General features: G+C 57.5%; 1 protein-coding gene across 1 annotated transcript in view; it reads left to right on the top strand.

Annotated features, from left to right (window-relative positions):
* The first annotated feature begins 5,676 nt into the window (after window positions 1–5,676).
* Window positions 5,677–22,769, top strand: part of SPRY3 (sprouty RTK signaling antagonist 3) — a 78,475-nt gene continuing 61,382 nt past the window's right edge. The window contains exon 1 of the mRNA XM_069648960.1: window positions 5,677–6,469. The gene's annotated coding sequence lies outside the window, so the exon portion shown is untranslated. The remainder of the gene's footprint in view (window positions 6,470–22,769) is intronic.

Genomic DNA, 22,769 nt, shown 5'->3' with positions numbered 1-22,769 from the left:
GTTGGGAAAATATTTGATTGTGGGTAATGATGATACCATAAATTAGTAGATCCTTCTGTTTAAATTTCGGATAGAGGTGAAGTTGAAAAAGATGCCATGATACACTTGTCATGCCAGAAATTGAAGGTACCATGTTTTTAAGATCAAATATTGTTTTGTTTGTTATTTGTAGAATATTGAGAATATGGCTACAAACGTGTGATGACATACGTGAAAATGAGAATATATGACAAAGCTTAAGTGCCTTGAAGACAGAACCAACAGGATATGCAATGTGGATTCACCTCTGTGCTTATCTCTTAGATGTTCATTCATGTTGGTCCTAGAAACACATTCTGTAAGTGTTGGCACAGTCTTTTGCCCATATGAATTAAGCAGGGGAGTATCAGCAACAGTGGTGGTAGAGATATTGATGAGCTCCCCATTTAGGCACAGAAGGGTTTGAAGTGTCAGCTTCTCTGCCATATGTGTTAAATGTATATGTGGAGATGTGATTTTTAGAATGATTTTTGATCATGATGTTGATTTTATAGAAATGTATTGTAAATTGTGATGCTTTTGATAAATATTAAAATATGTATATTTTTGGTTAATACATGCTTATTCGCCCTTTTTTTGGTTAAGGGATGATTTTGATTAGGTTCATATGCATCTAAACACTCACCCTTAGCAGAAGGAAAAGGAAGCTGGTTTGTGGGATATTGTAGATTTGCCCCAAACACACACCCACCCTTAAAGAAGAAAAAGACTCAACACCCACTAACAGCCTCACCAGAGACACCTAGACACGTCCTACTGCCACAGTAGAACAAGCAAACAAAAACACACTGGCAGGGCACTGTCCTGCCATCCACAGTGCCATGCAAATGCATTCAAGTTGCAGTCAAGTTGAACAAGCATGTGGAGAGGTGTACATTTATAGTCTAAGGTGCCTGGCTAGCATTGTTGCTGTTGAGAAAAGTAAAAACGAATACGGCGATGCCAATTCAAATGGGAACTTAAAAAATAAAAAAACAAAAATTTGATTTTACATAAAAAATGAAAAGTACATCTGGTTAAAACAAACAATGTTTACTGTGCCCTTTTTCAATACATTACTTTTCTAAAGAAAAATGGCAACATTGAGAAAACTTTAAAGTCTCTCCACCCTTTTAAAAAGTAACCCCTCTCACTATTTCAGTGGAAACACTCAATTCGTTTTGCAATGGTACAAAATATGTATCCAAACCCACAATGTACACACTTCATGTAATGCATATGTGTATGTCTACATACAGTTCCCCCACTGCGCTAAGCTGTGTTAGGGATTTTGAAAAGCACTACATTTTCCAAATGGGCTCAAATTCCTGTAATTCGTCATTCAATAAGTAAGTACAATTCTTTTTTAGTTTCACTATGGGTGCTTTTATTTGTTTAACTTACCTTGTGAATATTACATCCTATTCACAATCTGCATCCAAGTGCAATCATTAACAGCCTGTTTCGCCCACTATGGCTTCCTCTAGGCACTTACACAAAGCCTGGTTATTACCCAAATGCTTCGCACCCTTTTGTTTAGTGACAGTTTTGCTATTAGATACAGTCAATCTTTACATTAATTGTTTGATGATTCGAATACAGCGCATTCTGTACGTTTTATCCTTTGGATTACGATAATTATTGTTTATTTATAATGCGCTTAATACCCAGAGGTTTCTAAGCGTAAGCGAACACCCGAGGATCGAACTTGCGTTGCTCTGTGTGGTCTTGCTTCCAAAGCGAACACGTTGCCCCTGAGCTATCCTCCTGTGACAGGAGTATATTTCATCATGTCGACTTTCTGTGCTGATACTAAAGTTGGGACTGCCTGCTCAAGGCCTGTGTGGGTTGGGATTCTGGTTACGTCCTGTGTTTTCTTAGGGAAAGGCTCAGTGGTTGCGGGTAAGCACTCCTCTGGGCCCCCCTATAGTTCTGAATCTTAGGTGACTGAACGCCCCTTGGAGTAGTCTATTACGTCTTTATTTCAATGGTTCTCTCAGAGGTTGCTGTCAGTACAGTGTGGTGCTTCTCTGAGCCTCGTTCACTGCTCATCTTCCTGCACAGACATTACCCTCGCGCCCGCTGCATATCCCTCCTCTCTCCTGCACTTCTACAGAGTAACCCTATCAGATCTCCGGCACGGATCCTTTTACCCCCATCTTCTTCACAGCCCCGCTACTGAGCAGCACCCCTTTAGTGTTCTGCACAGACCCACTGCTCTTCTACACAAAATTGCTCTCAAATCGCTTGCAGAGCTTCGCCTTCTGAAATGCCGCCCCTCCAGCACAGAAACCCTACTACTCTACTACACAGCTCACCTTCTTGCACAGTATCTCTCCCACTCTACTGCACAGCCACCGTCCTGCACAGTATCCCTCCTACTCTCCTGAACAGCCCCCTTCCTGCACAGTGCCCCTCCTACTCTACTACACAGCACCCCTTCCTGCACAGTACCCTACCTACTCTACTACACAGCTTCCCTTTCCTGCACAGTACCCCTCCTACTCTCCTGCACAGCTCCCTTTCATACACAGTCAGTACCCCTCCTACACTGCTTCCTTTTCCTGCACAGTACTCCCACACAGTACCCTTCTTAAATCCCCTGCATAAGCTCCTTTTACAACACCCTGTCCACTCTCCTGTGCAGTGCTCCTCCTTTTCTACTGCACAGCTCCCCTTCCTGCACAATGCCCTGTTCTCCCCTGTAGAGCCCCCTACTGTGCGATGCTCCCTCCTGGTATCAAACACAAGGTACCCCTCTCCAATCTCCCAAACTGGTCAATCTACTCAATCTCCTGCACAGCTTCCCTTCCTGCACAGTACCCCTCCTACTCTACTACACAGCTTCCCTTTACTGCACAGTACCCATCCTACTCTCCTGCACAGCTCTCCTGCATACACAGTAACCCTCCTACTCTACTACACTGCTTCACTTTCCTGCACAGTACCCTTCCTACTCAACTACACAGATTCCCTTTCCTGCACAGTACTCCCACACAGAGCCCTTCTTAAATCCCCTCACAAGCTCCATTTACAGAACCCTGTCTTCTCTCCTGTGCAGTGCCCCTCCTGATCTACTGCACAGACCCCCTTCCTGCACAATGCCTTGTTCTCGCCCGTAGAGCTCCCCTACTCTGCGGTTCTCCCTCCTGGTATCAAACACAAGGTACCCCTCTCCAATCTCCCAAACTGGTCAATCTACTCAATCTTCTGCACAGCTTCCCTTCCTGCACAGTGGCCTGTTTACTCTCTTGGACAGTTTCCCTACCCTCAATCCCCTGTGCAGCTCACCTTCCTGCACAGTATCTCTCCCACTCTCCTGCACAGCTCCCCTTCCTGCACAGTACCCCTACTACTCTCTTGCACAGCTCCCATTCCTGTACAGTGCCACTCCTACTGTCCTGCAGAGACCCCTTCCTCCACATTTCATCTCTTACTCTCCTGCACAGATCCCCTTCCTGCACAGTACCCCTCCTACTCTCCTGCACAGCGCTCCTTCCTGTACAGCGCCACTGTTCCCTACACAGTATACCACTTACTGTCCTGCACAGTACCCTACTTAATCTCCTGCCACCTCACCTTTGTGCATGGTATCTCTCCCATTCACCTGCACAGCTCTACTTCCTGCACTGTACCCCTACTACTCTCCTGCACAGCTCCCCTTCATGTATAGTATCCTTCCGACTAACCTGCACAGCTCTCCTTCCTGCACAGTGCCCTGCTTCATCTCCTCTATAGCTCACCTTTGTAAACAGTATCTCTTCTATTCTCCTGCACAGCTCCCCTTCCTGCACACACCCCTCCTACTCTCCTGCACAGCGCCCCCTTCATGTACAGTGCCCCTCCTACTCTCCTGAATAGCTCTCCTTTCTGCACAGTACCCTACTTAACCTCCTGCCACCTCACCTTTGTGCACAGTATCGCTCCCATTTGCCTGCACAGCTCCCCTTCATGTACAGTACCCCTCCTACTCGGTATCAGGTAATAAAATCGCGGCAAAAATGTTGCGGTAAAAAACAATCACGCCAAAAATGCCGTGGTTTCACCCGGTAAAGGTGTACCCCATTATACCCTTTAAGGGGAGCAGGGGTTGCGGGTTTGTCCCCGGCTCCCCTTGAATGGTATAATGGCTCTGGGAGTTGCGGGGGTGTCCACTGCATCCTTTACATGATTGTGGCAGCAAAATCAAGGCATTTTAGCCACGATATTTTGTATTCGTGGCCATTTTTGCGGTTATTTTAAGAGATGGAACCTCCTACTCACCTGCACAGCTTTCCTTCCTGCACATTGCCCTGCTTTATCTCCTGTATAGATCACCTTCGTACACAGAATCTCTCCTATTCTCCTGTACAGCTCCCCTTCATGTACAGTGCCCCTCCTACTCTCCTGCATAGCTCTCCTTCCTGCACAGTGCCCTGCTTAATCGCCTCTACAGCTCACCTTTGTACACAGTATCTCCCCCATTCCCCTGCACAGTACCCCTCCTACTCTCCTGCACAGCTCCCCTTCATACACAGTACCCCTCCTACTCTCCTGCACAGATCCCCTTCCTGAACAGTACCCCTCCTACCCTCCTGGACGGCGCTCCTTCCTGTACAGCGCCACTGTTCCCTTCACAGTTTCGCACATACTGTACTGCACAGCTCCCCTTCCTACACAGTACCCTACTTCATCTCCTGCCGCCTGACCTTTGTGCACAGTATCTCTCCCATTCGCTGCACAGCTCCCCTTCCTGCACTGTACCCCTACTACTCTCCTGCACGGCTCCCCTTCATCTATAGTACCCCTCCTACTCACCTACACAGATCTCCTTCCTGCACAGTGCCCTGCCACAGCTCCTGTACAGCTCACCTTTGTACACAGTATCTCTCCTATTCTCCTGCACATCTCCCCTTCCTGCACAGTACCCCTCCTACTCTCCTGTACAGCCCCCCTTCATGTACAGTGCCCCTCCTACTCTCCTGCATAGCTCTCCTTCCTGCACAGTGCCCTGCTTAATCGCCTGTACAGCTCACCTTCGTACATAGTATCTCTCCTTATCTCCTGCACAGCTCCCCTTCCTGCACAGTACCTCTCCTACTATCCTGCACAGCTCCCCTTCCTGCACAGTACCCCTCATACTCACCTACACAGCTCCCCTTCATACATAGTACCCCTCCTACTGTCCTGCACAGCTCCCCTTCATACACAGTACCCCTCCTACTCTCCTGCACAGATCCCCTTCCTGTACAGTACCCCTCCTACTGTCCTGCAGAGACCCCTTCCTACACATTACCCCTCTTAATCTCCTGCACAGATCCCCTTCTTGCACAGTACCCCTCCTACTCTCCTGCACAGCTCCCCTTCATGCACAGCAACCCTCCTACTCTCCTGCACAGCTCTACTTCCTGCACAGTATCCTGCTTCATCTCCTGCTCAGCTCACCTTTGTGCACAGTATCTCTGCTCTCCTGCACAGGTCCCCTTTCTGCATAGTGCCCCTCCTACTCTACTGCACAGCCCCCCTTCCTGCACAGTACCCCACCTGTTGTCCCGCAGAGACCCTTTCCTGCGCAGCACCTCCCCAGCTCTTCTGCACATATCCCATTCCTGCACAGCACCCCTCGTTCCCTGCGCAGTAGCCTTCACGCCCGAACCCTCGCCCTCACCCCCCTCGCCGGTTCTGATTCTGCTGCAGTCATAGCCCAGGGAGCGGATACAGGGGTCCCCAAGGGGCGTGCTAATGGGCCGATTCAATTACAGCGAGCTGATGCCACTTAGGCCGCATTAAGAGCTGCAGCTCCGGGAAGAAAAGCCAGGAAAGCAGGAGGGAGGGGGCGGCGGGAGAGATGAGCAGCCGAGCCCCCTCCCTGCTGCGCCCTCCTCTCTCCCCTGCCCATTCACAAGAGTTCCGGACATGCTCTGCATTCACAAAAGCGCCCGCAGCCTGGCAGCAGCGAGCACGGCGCGTGCCTGCACACCGGGGCCCGCGACCCCCTATGCGCCCGGCCTGCCCTGCCCTGCGGGGACCGCGCAGCCCGCGCGCCCAGCACTGCGCACACACGCTGCACACCTTGCAGTGCACATGGGGAGGACGCAGCATTCCATCCAGAGCCGTGTGCGTGCAGCTGTAGCTAGGGGGAGCGCACCTTCGGAGGCCTGCCTGCGCGTATGTGCCTAGAGGGTCTTTCACTTCCCTCCACGCCACCCGGCTCTGGACGGGGCACAGGCTTCCATGGCGGCGCCCAGAGATGCGCACGCCGTTCTGGGCGCCCATAGACCCCCATTCTCGGTCGGACTATAGGGGGCCCACCTGACGGCACGCGGCAGGGCCTCGGGATTGCATTTCTTCACTGCGCCAAGGAGGAGGGACTGGCACGGACACCGAACCCCGGAGAGGGAGAGGAAAGGGCACCCAGGCGAGCGGCGGAGACGCCCCTGGTCTCTCAGCATGGAGCTGCACTCTCCCAGGGGTAAGTCCGCGCTCGCTCGGGGGGCAGCGGGGGGGGGGGGGGGGGGGGCTCCACTCTCTGATCTGCTTCATAGGCGCGGCAGGTGTTTCTGCGCAACGGGCGCATGTCACCCGCTATACCCTGCAGCGTGCGTGCATAGAGGAGGGCGCGAGGCTGCGCTGGGCAGAGATCATGAAGGTATGCCACTCAGCTTAGACTGCAGAGGGAGAGAGGGGGCAGGGGACATGGAGGTATGTCACTCAGCTTAGACTGCAGGGAGAGAGGGGGCAGGGAACATGGAGGTATGTCTTTCAGCTTAGACTGCAGGGAGAGAGGGGGCAGGGAACATGGAGGTATGTCACTCAGCTTAGACTGCAGAGGGAGAGAGGGGGCAAGGAACATGGAGGTATGTCACTCAGCTTAGACTGCAGGGAGAGAAGGGGCAGGGAACATGGAGGTATGTCACTCAGCTTAGACTGCAGAGGGAGAGAGGGCAGGGGACATGGAGGTATGTCACTCAGCTTAGACGGCAGGGAGAGAGGGGGCAGGGAACTGGAGGTATGTCACTCAGATTAGACCTCAGAGGGAGAGAGGGCAGGGGACATGGAGGTATGTCACTCAGCTTAGACTGCAGAGGGAGAGAGGGGGCAGGGAACATGGAGGTATGTCACTCAGCTTAGACTGCAGGGAGAGAGGGGGCAGGGAACATGGAGGTATGTCACTCAGCTTAGACCTCAGAGGGAGAGAGGGCAGGGGACATGGAGGTATGTCACTCAGCTTAGACTGCAGAGGGAGAGAGGGGGCAGGGGACATGGAGGTATGTCACTCAGCTTAGACTGCAGAGGGAGAGAGGGCAGGGGACATGGAGGTATGTCACTCAGCTTAGACTGCAGAGGGAGAGAGGGCAGGGGAAATGGAGGTATGTCACTCAGTTTAGACTGCAGAGGGAGAGAGGGGGCAGGGAACATGGAGGTATGTCACTCAGCTTAGACTGCAGGGAGAGAGAGGGCAGGGAACATGGAGGTATGTCACTCAGCTTAGACTGCAGAGGGAGAGAGGGCAGGGGACATGGAGGTATGTCACTCAGTTTAGACTACAGAGGGAGAGAGGGGGCAGGGAACATGGAGGTATGTCACTCAGCTTAGACTGCAGGGAGAGAGGGGGCAGGGAACTGGAGGTATGTCACTCAGCTTAGACCTCAGAGGGAGAGAGGGCAGGGGACATGGAGGTATGTCACTCAGCTTAGACTGCAGAGGGAGAGAGGGGGCAGGGGACATGGAGGTATGTCACTCAGCTTAGACTGCAGGGGGAGAGAGGGCAGGGGACATGGAGGTATGTCACTCAGCTTAGACTGCAGAGGGAGAGAGGGCAGGGGACATGGAGGTATGTCACTCAGCTTAGACTGCAGGGAGAGAGGGGGCAGGGAACATGGAGGTATGTCACTCAGCTTAGACTGCAGGGAGAGAGGGGGTTGGGAACATGGAGGTATGCCACTCAGTTTAGACTGCAGGGAGAGAGGGTCAGGGAACATGGAGGTATGCTACTCAGTTTAGACTGCAGGGAGAGAGGGGGCAGGGAACATGGAGGTATGTCTCTCAGCTTAAACTGCAGGGAGAGGGGGGCATTGAACATGGAGGTAGTCACTCAGCTTAGACTGCAGGGAGAGAGGGGGCAGGGAACAAGGAGGTATGTCACTCAGTTTAGACTGCCGGGAGAGAGGGGGCATGAAACTTGGAGGTATGTCACTCAGCTTAGACTGCAGGGAGAGGAGGGGAATGGAACATGGAGGTATGCCACTCAATTTAGACTGCAGGGAGAGAGGGGGCATGGAACCTTGGCATGTCACTCAGCTTATACTGCAGGGGGAGAGGGGGCATGGAACATTGAGGTATGCCACTCAACGTAGACTGCAGGTAGAGAGGGGGCAGGGAACATGGAGTAATACCACTCAACTTAGACTGCAGGGAGAGAGGGGGCAGGGAACATGGAGTTATGCCACTCAACTTAGACTGCAGGGATAGAGCAGGGAACATGGAGGTATGTGACTCAGGTTAGAATGCAGGGAGAGAGGGGCAGGGAACATGGAGGTATGTCACTCAGCTTAGACTGCAGGGAGAGAGGGGCAGGGAACATCGAGGTATGTGACTCAGGTTAGAATGCAGGGAGAGAGGGGCAGGGAACATGGAGGTATGTCACTCAGCTTAGACTGCAGGGAGAGAGGGCAGGGAACATGGAGGTATGTCACTCAGCTTAGACTGCAGGGAGAGGGGGGCATGGAACATGGAGGTAGTCACTCAGCTTAGACTGCAGGGAGAGAGGGGTAGGGAACATGGAGGTATGTCACTCAGTTAAGATTGCAGTGAGAGAGGGGGCAGAGAACATGGAGGTATGTCACTCAGCTTAGACTGCAGGGAGAGAGAGAACAGGGATCATGGGAGTATGTCACTCAACTTAGACTTCAGAGAGAGAGAGAGGGGGCAGAGAACATGGAGGTATGTCACTCAACTTAGAATGCAGAGAGAGAGTGGGCAGAGAACATGGAGGTATGTCACTCAACTTAGACTGCGGATAGAGAGAGGGCGGGGAACATGGAGAGTGTCACTCAAATTAGACTGCAGATAGAGAGAGGGCAGGGAACATGGAGGTATGTCACTCAACCTAGACTGCAGAGGGAGGGGGGCATGGAACATGGAGGTATGTCACTTAACTTAGACTTCAGAGAGAGAGCAGGGAGCATGGAGGTATGTCACTTAACTTAGACTGCAGAGAGAGAGAGAGAGAGAGAGAGAGAGAGAGAGAAAGAGAGAGAGACATAGAACATGGAGGTATGTCACTCAACTTAGACTGCAGAGGGAGAGAGAGAAGGGAACATGGAGGCATGTCAATCAATTTAGACTACAGGGAGAGAGGGGGGGACATGGGGGTATGTCACTCAATTTAGACTGCAGGGACAGAGGAGCAGGGACCACAGAGGAATGTCAATCAACTTAGATTGCAAAGAGAGAGGGGGCAGGGAACATGGGGGTATGTCACTCAACTTCGACTGCAGAGTGAGAGAGAGAGAGAGAGAGAGAGAGAGAGAGAGAGAGAGGGCCGAGAACATGGGGGTATGGCACTCAATTTAGACTGCAGGGAGAGACGGGGCAGGAACATGGAGGTATGTCACTCAACTTAGACTGCAGGGAGCGAGGGGGCAGGGAAGATGGAGATAGTCACTCAACTTAGACTGCAGGGAGAGAGGGGTAGGGAACATGGAGGTAGTCACTCAATTTAGACTGCAGGGAGAGAGGGGTCAGGAAACATGGAGGTAGTCACTCAACTTAGACATCATAGAGAGAGTGGGCTGGGAACACGGAGGTATGTCACTCAAGTATGTCACTCAAGTTAGACAGAGAGACAAGGGGTGCTGGTGCAGGGGTAGAGGGGGCAGGTAACACGGAGGTATGTCACTCAACTTAGTCTGTAGAGAGAGAGGGAGGGCAGGGAACATGAAAGCAACTCACCCGTCTATATTAACCAACACACACTGCTGAGAGTGTGACGTATGTCACCCAACCTACACTGAAGTGTGCATAGAGAAAGTAGGGATGAGCTGGGACAGAGAACATAAGGATGTGTTACCCACCTTACCCTGTAGAGGGGGCTGAGGCCGGGGCAAAGACCATGTAGGTATGCCACCTGGGTATGTCACCCACTATAAACCGCATTTTGCATAAAGAAAATCGGGTTGTTGGTAGGGTAGAGTACATGATGGTATGTCACCCGCCATGCACTACAGTGTGAACACAGAGGGGAGGGTTGCGCTGTGCTGGGACATAGAGGATGGAGGTATGTCACTCACCATACAACACAGTGCGCTCAGAGTGAACATGGTGCTGGTGGGCGGGGAACATGAAAGTATGTCACCCACCATAACATGCAGTGCATGCACCGAGAGATGGGCTGACCTCAGTGAGAGAACATGAAGGCAGGTCACCCACTTTACACTGCAGATGGAGAGGAGGCGAGTCTGGAGCAAAGCACATGAAAGTATTCCACGCAGCGTACACTGCAGCGTGCACACAGAGAAGGAAGGGGTGATGCTGGGGCGGAGAGCACGCAGGCATGCCACTCACCTCACAGTGCAGCGTGCACGGATAGACAAGGGGTGATGCTGGGCGGAGGGCACGGAGGCATGCCACTCACCTCACAGTGCACTGTGTACGGAAAGACAAGGGGTGATGCTGGGGCGGAGAGCACGGAGGCATGCCACTCACCTCACAGTGCAGTGTGCACGGAGAGACAAGGGGTGATGGTGGGGCGGAGAGCACGGAGGCATGCCACTCACCTCACAGTGCAGCGTGCACAGATAGACAAGGGGTGATGCTGGGGCGGAGGGCACGGAGGCATACCACTCACCTCACAGTGCACTGTGCACGGAGAGACAAGGGTTGATGCTGGGGCAGAGAGCACGGAGGCATGCCACTCACCTCACAGTGCAGCGTGCACGGAGAGACAAGGGGTGATGCTGGGGCGGAGGGCACGGAGGCATGCCACTCACCTCACAGTGCACTGTGTACGGAGAGACAAGGGGTGATGGTGGGCAGAGAGCACGGAGGCATGCCACTCACCTCACAGTGCAGCGTGCACGGAGAGACAAGGGGTGATGCTGGGGCGGAGGGCACGGAGGCATGCCACTCACCTCACAGTGCACTGTGTACGGAGAGACAAGGGGTGATGGTGGGCAGAGAGCACGGAGGCATGCCACTCACCTCACAGTGCAGTGTGCACGGAGAGACACGGGGTGATGCTGGGGCGGAGAGCACGGAGGCATGCCACTCACCTCACAGTGCACTGTGTACGGAGAGACAAGGGGTGATGGTGGGCAGAGAGCACGGAGGCATGCCACTCACCTCACAGTGCAGTGTGCACGGAGAGACACGGGGTGATGCTGGGGCGGAGAGCACGGAGGCATTCCACTCACCTCACAGTGCAGCGTGCACAGAGAGAAAAGGGGTGATGCTGGGGCGGAGGGCACGGAGGCATGCCACTCACCTCACAGTGCAGTGTGCACGGAGAGACACGTGGTGATGCTAGGCAGAGAGCACGGAGGCATGTCACTCACCTCACAGTGCAGTGTGCACGGAGAGACAAGGGGTGATGGTGGGCAGAGAGCACGGAGGCATGCCACTCACCTCACAGTGCAGTGTGCACGGAGAGACACGGGGTGATGCTGGGGCGGAGAGCACGGAGGCATGCCACTCACCTCACAGTGCACTGTGTACGGAGAGACAAGGGGTGATGGTGGGCAAAGAGCACGGAGGCATGCCACTCACCTCACAGTGCAGTGTGCACGGAGAGACACAGGGTGATGCTGGGGCGGAGAGCACGGAGGCATGCCACTCACCTCACAGTGCACTGTGTACGGAGAGACAAGGGGTGATGGTGGGCAGAGAGCACGGAGGCATGCCACTCACCTCACAGTGCAGTGTGCACAGAGAGACACGGGGTGATGCTGGGGCGGAGAGCACGGAGGCATGCCACTCACCTCACAGTGCAGCGTGCACGGAGAGACAAGGGGTGATGCTGGGGCGGAGGGCACGGAGGCATGCCACTCACCTCACAGTGCAGTGTGCACGGAGAGACAAGGGGTGCTGGTGGGCAGAGAGCACGGAGGCATGCCACTCACCTCACAGTGCAGTGTGCATGGAGAGGCAAGGGGTGATGGTGGGCAGAGAGCACAGAGGCATGCCACTCACCTCACAGTGCAGTGTACACGGGGAGGCAAGGGGTGATGCTGGGGTGGAGAGCACGGAGGCATGCCACTCACCTCATGGGGTGATGCTGGGGGAGAGAGCCCGGAGGCATGCCACTCACCTCACAGTGCAGTGTGCACGGAGAGACAAGGGGTGATGCTGGGGCAGAGAGCACGGAGGCATGCCACTCACCTCACAGTGCAGTGTGCACAGAGAGACAAGGCGTGATGCTGGGGCAGAGAGCACGGAGGCATGCCACTCACCTCACAGTGCAGTGTGCACGGAGAGACACAGGGTGATGCTGGGGCAGAGAGCGCAGAGGCATGCCACTCACCTCACAGTGCAGTGTGCACGGAGAGACACGTGGTGATGCTGGGCAGAGAGCACGGAGGCATGTCACTCACCTCAAAGTGCAGTGTGCACGGAGAGACAAGGGGTGATGCTGGGGCAGAGAGCACAGAGGCATGCCACTCACCTCGCAGTGCAGTGTGCACGGAGAGACAAGGGGTGATGGTGGGGGGAGAGCACGGAGGCATGCCACTCACCTCACAGTTCAGTGTGCACGGAGAGACAAGGGGTGATGCTGGGGCAGAGATGCCACTCACCTCACAGTGCAGTGTGCACGGAGAGACAAGGGGTGATGTTGGGCAGAGAGCACAGAGGCATTCCACTCACCTCACAGTGCAGTGTGCACGGAGAGACAAGGGGTGATGGTGGGGGGAGAGCACAGAGGCATGCCACTCACCTCACAGTGCAGTGTGCATGGAGAGGCACGGGGTGATGGTGGGCAGAGAGCACTGAGGCATGCCACTCACCTCACAGTGCAGTGTGCAAGGAGAGACACGGGGTGATGGTGGGCAGAGAGCACGGAGGCATGCCACTCACCTCACAGTGCAGTGTGCACGGAGGGACACGGGGTGATGCTTGGGCGGAGAGCACGGAGGCATGCCACTCACCTCACAGTGCAGCGTGCACGGAGAGACAAGGGGTGATGCTGGGGCAGAGAGCACGGAGGCATGCCACTCACCTCACAGTGCAGCGTGCACGGGGAGGCAAGAGGTGATGCTGGGGCGGAGAGCACGGAGGCATGCCACTCACCTCACAGTGCAGCGTGCACAGAGAGACATGGGGTGATTCTGGGGCAGAGAGAACGCAGGCATGCCACTCACCTCACAGTGCAGTGTGCACGGAGAGACACAGGGTGATGGTGGGCAGAGAGCACGGAGGCATGCCACTCACCTCACAGTGCAGTGTGCACGGAGAGACACGGGGTGATGCTGGGGCGGAGAGCACGGAGGCATGCCACTCACCTCACAGTGCACTGTGTACGGAGAGACAAGGGGTGATGGTGGGCAAAGAGCACGGAGGCATGCCACTCACCTCACAGTGCAGTGTGCACGGAGAGACACAGGGTGATGCTGGGGCGGAGAGCACGGAGGCATGCCACTCACCTCACAGTGCACTGTGTACGGAGAGACAAGGGGTGATGGTGGGCAGAGAGCACGGAGGCATGCCACTCACCTCACAGTGCAGTGTGCACAGAGAGACACGGGGTGATGCTGGGGCGGAGAGCACGGAGGCATGCCACTCACCTCACAGTGCAGCGTGCACGGAGAGACAAGGGGTGATGCTGGGGCGGAGGGCACGGAGGCATGCCACTCACCTCACAGTGCAGTGTGCACGGAGAGACAAGGGGTGCTGGTGGGCAGAGAGCACGGAGGCATGCCACTCACCTCACAGTGCAGTGTGCATGGAGAGGCAAGGGGTGATGGTGGGCAGAGAGCACAGAGGCATGCCACTCACCTCACAGTGCAGTGTACACGGGGAGGCAAGGGGTGATGCTGGGGTGGAGAGCACGGAGGCATGCCACTCACCTCATGGGGTGATGCTGGGGCAGAGAGCCCGGAGGCATGCCACTCACCTCACAGTGCAGTGTGCACGGAGAGACAAGGGGTGATGCTGGGGCAGAGAGCACGGAGGCATGCCACTCACCTCACAGTGCAGTGTGCACAGAGAGACAAGGCGTGATGCTGGAGCAGAGAGCACGGAGGCATGCCACTCACCTCACAGTGCAGTGTGCACGGAGAGACACAGGGTGATGCTGGGGCAGAGAGCGCAGAGGCATGCCACTCACCTCACAGTGCAGTGTGCACGGAGAGACACGTGGTGATGCTGGGCAGAGAGCACGGAGGCATGTCACTCACCTCAAAGTGCAGTGTGCACGGAGAGACAAGGGGTGATGCTGGGGCAGAGAGCACAGAGGCATGCCACTCACCTCGCAGTGCAGTGTGCACGGAGAGACAAGGGGTGATGGTGGGGGGAGAGCACGGAGGCATGCCACTCACCTCACAGTTCAGTGTGCACGGAGAGACAAGGGGTGATGCTGGGGCAGAGATGCCACTCACCTCACAGTGCAGTGTGCACGGAGAGACAAGGGGTGATGTTGGGCAGAGAGCACAGAGGCATGCCACTCACCTCACAGTGCAGTGTGCACGGAGAGACAAGGGGTGATGGTAGGGGGAGAGCACAGAGGCATGCCACTCACCTCACAGTGCAGTGTGCATGGAGAGGCACGGGGTGATGGTGGGCAGAGAGCACTGAGGCATGCCACTCACCTCACAGTGCAGTGTGCAAGGAGAGACACGGGGTGATGGTGGGCAGAGAGCACGGAGGCATGCCACTCACCTCACAGTGCAGTGTGCACGGAGGGACACGGGGTGATGCTTGGGCGGAGAGCACGGAGGCATGCCACTCACCTCACAGTGCAGCGTGCACGGAGAGACAAGGGGTGATGCTGGGGCAGAGAGCACGGAGGCATGCCACTCACCTCACAGTGCAGCGTGCACGGGGAGGCAAGAGGTGATGCTGGGGCGGAGAGCACGGAGGCATGCCTCTCACCTCACAGTGCAGCGTGCACAGAGAGACATGGGGTGATGCTGGGGCAGAGAGAACGCAGGCATGCCACTCACCTCACAGTGCAGTGTGCACGGAGAGACACAGGGTGATGGTGGGCAGAGAGCACGGAGGCATGCCACTCACCTCACAGTGCAGTGTGCACGGGGAGGCAAGAGGTGATGCTACGGCAGAGAGCACGGAGGCATGCCACTCACCTCACAGTGCAGTGTGCACGGAGAGACACGGGGTGATGGTGGGCAGAGAGCACGGAGGCATGCCACTCACCTCAGTGTGCAGTGTGCACGGAGAGACAAGGGGTGCTGGTGGGGAGAGAGCACGGAGGCATGCCACTCACCTCACAGTGCAGTGTGCACGGAGAGACAGGTGGTGAGGCTGGGCAGAGAGCACGGAGGCATGCCATTCACCTCACAGTGCAGTGTGCATGGGGAGGCAAGGGGTGATGCTGGGGCGGCGAGCACGGAGGCATGCCACTCACCTCACAGTGCAGTGTGCACGGAGAGACAAGGGGTGATGGTGGGCAGAGAGCACGGAGGCATGCCACTCACAGTGCAGTGTGCACGGGGAGGCAAGGGGTGATGCTGGGGCAGAGGGCACGGAGGCATGCCACTCACCTCACAGTGCAGTGTGCACGGGGAGGCAAGGGGTGATGCTGGGGCGGAGAGCACGGAGGCATGCCACTCACCTCACAGTGCAGTGTGCACGGGGAGGCAAGGGGTGATGCTGGGGCGGAGAGCACGGAGGCATGCCACTCACCTCACAGTGCAGTGTGCATGGAGAGACAAGGGGTGATGCTGGGGCGGAGAGCACGGAGGCATGCCACTCACCTTACAGTGCATGGAGAGACAAGGGGTGCTGGTGGGGGGAGAGCACGGAGGCATGCCACTCACCTCACAGTGCAGTGTGCACGGGGAGGCAAGGGGTGATGCTGGGGTGGAGAGCACAGAGGCATGCCACTCACCTCACAGTGCAGTGTGCACGGGGAGGCAAGGGTTGATGCTGGGGCAGAGAGCACGGAGGCATGCCACTCACCTCACAGTTCAGTGTGCACGGAGAGACAAGGTGTGATGCTGGGGCAGAGAGCACGGAGGCATGCCACTCACCTCACAGTGCAGTGTGCACGGAGAGACAAGGGGTGATGGTGGGCAGAGAGCACTGAGGCATGCCACTCACCTCACAGTGCAGTGTGCATGGAGAGGCAAGGGGTGATGGTGGGCAGAGAGCACAGAGGCATGCCACTCACCTCACAGTGCAGTGTACACGGGGAGGCAAGGGGTGATGCTGGGGTGGAGAGCACGGAGGCATGCCACTCACCTCATGGGGTGATGCTGGGGCAGAGAGCCCGGAGGCATGCCACTCACCTCACAGTGCAGTGTGCACGGAGAGACAAGGGGTGATGCTGGGGCAGAGAGCACGGAGGCATGCCACTCACCTCACAGTGCAGTGTGCACAGAGAGACAAGGCGTGATGCTGGAGCAGAGAGCACGGAGGCATGCCACTCACCTCACAGTGCAGTGTGCATGGAGAGACACAGGGTGATGCTGGGGCAGAGAGCGCAGAGGCATGCCACTCACCTCACAGTGCAGTGTGCACGGAGAGACACGTGGTGATGCTGGGCAGAGAGCACGGCGGCATGTCACTCACCTCAAAGTGCAGTGTGCACGGAGAGACAAGGGGTGATGCTGGGGCAGAGAGCACAGAGGCATGCCACTCACCTCGCAGTGCAGTGTGCACGGAGAGACAAGGGGTGATGGTGGGGGGAGAGCACGGAGGCATGCCACTCACCTCACAGTTCAGTGTGCACGGAGAGACAAGGGGTGATGCTGGGGCAGAGATGCCACTCACCTCACAGTGCAGTGTGCACGGAGAGACAAGGGGTGATGTTGGGCAGAGAGCACAGAGGCATGCCACTCACCTCACAGTGCAGTGTGCACGGAGAGACAAGGGGTGATGGTGGGGGGAGAGCACAGAGGCATGCCACTCACCTCACAGTGCAGTGTGCATGGAGAGGCACGGGGTGATGGTGGGCAGAGAGCACTGAGGCATGCCACTCACCTCACAGTGCAGTGTGCAAGGAGAGACACGGGGTGATGGTGGGCAGAGAGCACGGAGGCATGCCACTCACCTCACAGTGCAGTGTGCACGGAGGGACACGGGGTGATGCTTGGGCGGAGAGCACGGAGGCATGCCACTCACCTCACAGTGCAGCGTGCACGGAGAGACAAGGGGTGATGCTGGGGCAGAGAGCACGGAGGCATGCCACTCACCTCACAGTGCAGCGTGCACGGGGAGGCAAGAGGTGATGCTGGGGCGGAGAGCACGGAGGCATGCCTCTCACCTCACAGTGCAGCGTGCACAGAGAGACATGGGGTGATGCTGGGGCAGAGAGAACGCAGGCATGCCACTCACCTCACAGTGCAGTGTGCACGGAGAGACACAGGGTGATGGTGGGCAGAGAGCACGGAGGCATGCCACTCACCTCACAGTGCAGTGTGCACGGGGAGGCAAGAGGTGATGCTACGGCAGAGAGCACGGAGGCATGCCACTCACCTCACAGTGCAGTGTGCACGGAGAGACACGGGGTGATGGTGGGCAGAGAGCACGGAGGCATGCCACTCACCTCAGTGTGCAGTGTGCACGGAGAGACAAGGGGTGCTGGTGGGGAGAGAGCACGGAGGCATGCCACTCACCTCACAGTGCAGTGTGCACGGAGAGACAGGTGGTGAGGCTGGGCAGAGAGCACGGAGGCATGCCATTCACCTCACAGTGCAGTGTGCATGGGGAGGCAAGGGGTGATGCTGGGGCGGCGAGCACGGAGGCATGCCACTCACCTCACAGTGCAGTGTGCACGGAGAGACAAGGGGTGATGGTGGGCAGAGAGCACGGAGGCATGCCACTCACAGTGCAGTGTGCACGGGGAGGCAAGGGGTGATGCTGGGGCAGAGGGCACGGAGGCATGCCACTCACCTCACAGTGCAGTGTGCACGGGGAGGCAAGGGGTGATGCTGGGGCGGAGAGCACGGAGGCATGCCACTCACCTCACAGTGCAATGTGCACGGGGAGGCAAGGGGTGATGCTGGGGCGGAGAGCACGGAGGCATGCCACTCACCTCACAGTGCAGTGTGCATGGAGAGACAAGGGGTGATGCTGGGGCGGAGAGCACGGAGGCATGCCACTCACCTTACAGTGCATGGAGAGACAAGGGGTGCTGGTGGGGGGAGAGCACGGAGGCATGCCACTCACCTCACAGTGCAGTGTGCACGGGGAGGCAAGGGGTGATGCTGGGGTGGAGAGCACAGAGGCATGCCACTCACCTCACAGTGCAGTGTGCACGGGGAGGCAAGGGTTGATGCTGGGGCAGAGAGCACGGAGGCATGCCACTCACCTCACAGTTCAGTGTGCACGGAGAGACAAGGTGTGATGCTGGGGCAGAGAGCACGGAGGCATGCCACTCACCTCACAGTGCAGTGTGGAAGGAGAGACAAGGGGTGATGGTGGGCAGAGAGCACTGAGGCATGCCACTCACCTCACAGTGCAGTGTGCAGGGAGAGATAAGGGGTGATGGTGGGCAGAGAGCACAGAGGCATGCCACTCACCTCACAGTGCAGTGTGCACGGAGAGACACGCGGTGATGCTGGGGCAGAGAGCACGGAGGCATGCCACTCACCTCACAGTGCAGCGTGCACTGAGAGTCAAGGGGTGATGCTGGGGCAGAGAGCACGGAGGCATGCCACTCACCACACAGTGCAGTGTGCACTGGGAGGCAAGAGGTGATGCAGGGACGGAGAGCACGGAGGCATGCCACTCACCTCACAGTGCAGTGTGCATGGAGAGACACCGGGTGCTGCTGGGGCAGAGAGCACGGAGGCATGCCACTCACCTCACAGTGCAGTGTGCACGGAGAGACACGGGGTGATGGTGGGCAGAGAGCACAGAGGCATGCCACTCACCTCACAGTGCAGTGTGCATGGGGAGGCAAGAGGTGATGCTGCAGCGGAGAGCACGGAGGCATGCCACTCACCTCACAGTGCAGTGTACATGGAGAGACGGGGTGATGGTGGGCAGAGAGCACAGAGGCATGCCACTCACCTCACAGTGCAGTGTGCACGGGGAGGCAAGGGGTGATGCTGGGGCGGAGAGCACGGAGGCATTCCACTCACCTCACAGTGCAGTGTGCACGGAGAGACACGTGGTGATGCTGGGCAGAGAGCAAGGAGGCATGCCACTCACCTCACAGTGCAGTGTGCATGGGGAAGCAAGGGGTGATGCTGGGGCCTCGAGTATGGAGGCATGCCACTCACCTCACAGTGCAGTGTGCACGGAGAGACAAGGGGTGATGGTGGGTAGAGAGCACAGAGGCATGCCACTCAACTCACAGTGCAATGTGCATGGGGAGGCAAGGGGTGATGCTGGGGCAGAGAGCACGGATGCATGCCACTCACCTCACAGTGCAGTGTGCACAGGGAGGCAAGGGGTGATGCTGGGGCAGAGAGCACGGAGGCATGCCACTCACCTCACAGTGCAGTGTGCATGGAGAGACAAGGGGTGATGCTGGGGCGGAGAGCACGGAGGCATGCCACTCACCTCACAGTGCACGGAGAGACAAGGGGTGCTGGTGGGGGGAGAGCACGGAGGCATGCCACTCACCTCACAGTGCAGTGTGCACGGGAGGCAAGGGGTGATGCTGAGGCGGAGAGCACGGAGGCATGCCACTCACCTCACAGTGCAGTGTGCACGGAGAGACACGGGGTGATGGTGGGCAGAGAGCACGGAGGAATGCCACTCACCTCACAGTGCAGTGTGCACGGGAGGCAAGGGGTGATGCTGGGGCGGAGAGCACAGAGGCATGCCACTCACCTCACAGTGCAGTGTGCACAGGGAGGCAAGGGGTGATGCTGGGCAGAGAGCACGGAGGCATGCCACTCACCTCACAGTGCAGTGTGCACGGAGAGACAAGGGGTGATGCTGGGCAGACAGCACGGAGACATGCCACTCACCTCACAGTGCAGTGTGCACGGGGAGGCAAGGGGTGATGCTGGGGCAGAAAGCATGGAGGCATGCCACTCACCTCACAGTGCAGTGTGCATGGAGAGACAAGGGGTGATGCTGGGGCGGAGAGCACGGAGGCATGCCACTCACCTCACAGTGCACGGAGAGAAGGGGTGCTGGTGGGGGGAGAGCACCGAGGCATGCCACTCACCTCACAGTGCAGTGTGCACGGGGAGGCAAGGGGTGATGCTGAGGCGGAGAGCAAAGAGGCATGCCACTCACCTCACAGTGCAGTGTGCACGGGGAGGCAAGGGGTGATGCTGGGGCAGAGAGCACAGAGGCATGCCACTCACCTCACAGTGCAGTGTGCACAGAGAGACACGGGGTGATGCTGGGGCAGAGAGCACGGAGGCATGCCACTCACTTCACAGTGCAGTGTGCACGGAGAGATACGGGTTGATGGTGGGCAGAGAGCACGGAGGCATGCCACGCAACTCACAGTGCAATGTGCATGGCGAGGCAAGGGGTGATGCTGGGGTGGAGAGCACGGAGGCATGCCACTCACCTCACAGTGCAGTGTGCACGGAGTGACACGTGGTGATGCTGGGCAGAGAGCACGGAGGCATGCCACTCACCTCACAGTGCAGTGTGCATGGGGAGGCAAGGGGTGATGCTGGGGCGGAGAGCACGGAGGCATGCCACTCACCTCACAGTGCAGTGTGCACAGAGAGACAAGGGGTGATGGTGGGCAGAGAGCACGGAGGCATGCCAATCACCTCACAGTGCAGTGTGCACGGGGAGGCAAGGGGTGATGCTGGGGCGGAGAGCACGGAGGCATTCCACTCACCTCACAGTGCAGTGTGCACGGAGAGACACGTGGTGATGCTGGGCAGAGAGCAAGGAGGCATGCCACTCACCTCACAGTGCAGTGTGCATGGGGAGGCAAGGGGTGATGCTGGGGCCTCGAGTACGGAAGCATGCCACTCACCTCACAGTGCAGTGTGCACGGGGAGGCAAGGGGTGATGCTGGGGCAGAGAGCACAGAGGCATGCCACTCACCTCACAGTGCAGTGTGCACAGGGAGGCAAGGGGTGATGCTGGGGCGGAAAGCACGGAGGCATGCCACTCACCTCACAGTGCAGTGTGCACGGAGAGACAAGGGGTGATGCTGGGGCGGCGAGCACGGAGGCATGCCACTCACCTCACAGTGCACGGAGAGACAAGGGGTGCTGGTGGGGGGAGAGCATGGAGGCATGCCACTCACCTCACAGTGCAGTGTGCACGGGAGGCAAGGGGTGATGCTGAGGCGGAGAGCACAGGGGCATGCCACTCACCTCACAGTGCAGTGTGCACGGAGAGACACAGGGTGATGGTGGGCAGAGAGCACGGAGGCATGCCACTCACCTCACAGTGCAGTGTGCACGGGGAGGCAAGGGGTGATGCTGGGGCGGAGAGCACAGAGGCATGCCACTCACCTCACAGTGCAGTGTGCACAGGGAGGCAAGGGGTGATGCTGGGGCAGAGAGCACGGAGGCATGCCATTCACCTCACAGTGCAGTGTGCACGGAGAGACAAGGGGTGATGCTGGGTGGAGAGCACGGAGGCATTCCACTCACCTCACAGTGCAGTGTGCACGGAGAGACACGTGGTGATGCTGGGCAGAGAGCAAGGAGGCATGCCACTCACCTCACAGTGCAGTGTGCATGGGGAGGCAAGGGGTGATGCTGGGGCCTCGAGTACGGAGGCATGCCACTCACCTCACAGTGCAGTGTGCACGGGGAGGCAAGGGGTGATGCTGGGGCAGAGAGCACAGAGGCATGCCACTCACCTCACAGTGCAGTGTGCACAGGGAGGCAAGGGGGGATGCTGGGGAGGAAAGCACGGAGGCATGCCACTCACCTCACAGTGCAGTGTGCACGGAGAGACAAGGGGTGATGCTGGTGCGGCGAGCACGGAGGCATGCCACTCACCTCACAGTGCACGGAGAGACAAGGGGTGCTGGTGGGGGGAGAGCATGGAGGCATGCCACTCACCTCACAGTGCAGTGTGCACGGGAGGCAAGGGGTGATGCTGAGGCGGAGAGCACAGGGGCATGCCACTCACCTCACAGTGCAGTGTGCACGGAGAGACACAGGGTGATGGTGGGCAGAGAGCACGGAGGCATGCCACTCACCTCACAGTGCAGTGTGCACGGGGAGACAAGGGGTGATGCTGGGGCGGAGAGCACAGAGGCATGCCACTCACCTCACAGTGCAGTGTGCACAGGGAGGCAAGGGGTGATGCTGGGGCAGAGAGCACGGAGGCATGCCATTCACCTCACAGTGCAGTGTGCACGGAGAGACAAGGGGTGATGCTGGGTGGAGAGCACGGAGGCATGCCAATCACCTCACAGTGCAGTGTGCACGGGGAGGCAAGGGGTGATGCTGGGGCGGAAAGCATGGAGGCATGCCACTCACCTCACAGTGCAGTGTGCACAGAGAGACAAGGGGTGATGCTGGGGCGGAGAGCACGGAGGCATGCCACTCACCTCACAGTGCACAGAGAGACAAGGGGTGCTGGTGGGGGGAGAGCACGGAGGCATGCCACTCACCTCACAGTGCAGTGTGCATGGGGAGGCAAGGGGTGATGCTTTGGCGGAGAGCACGGAGGCATGCCACTCACCTCACAGTGCAGTGTGCACGGGG

This window comes from Ambystoma mexicanum, chromosome 2q (genome assembly GCF_040938575.1).
Source record: "Ambystoma mexicanum isolate Mex_15411 chromosome 2q, UKY_AmexF1_1, whole genome shotgun sequence".
NCBI classification, from domain to species: domain Eukaryota; kingdom Metazoa; phylum Chordata; class Amphibia; order Caudata; family Ambystomatidae; genus Ambystoma; species Ambystoma mexicanum.
The sequence above is the reverse complement of the archived record's forward strand: the minus strand, read 5'-3'. Positions and strand labels throughout refer to the sequence as shown.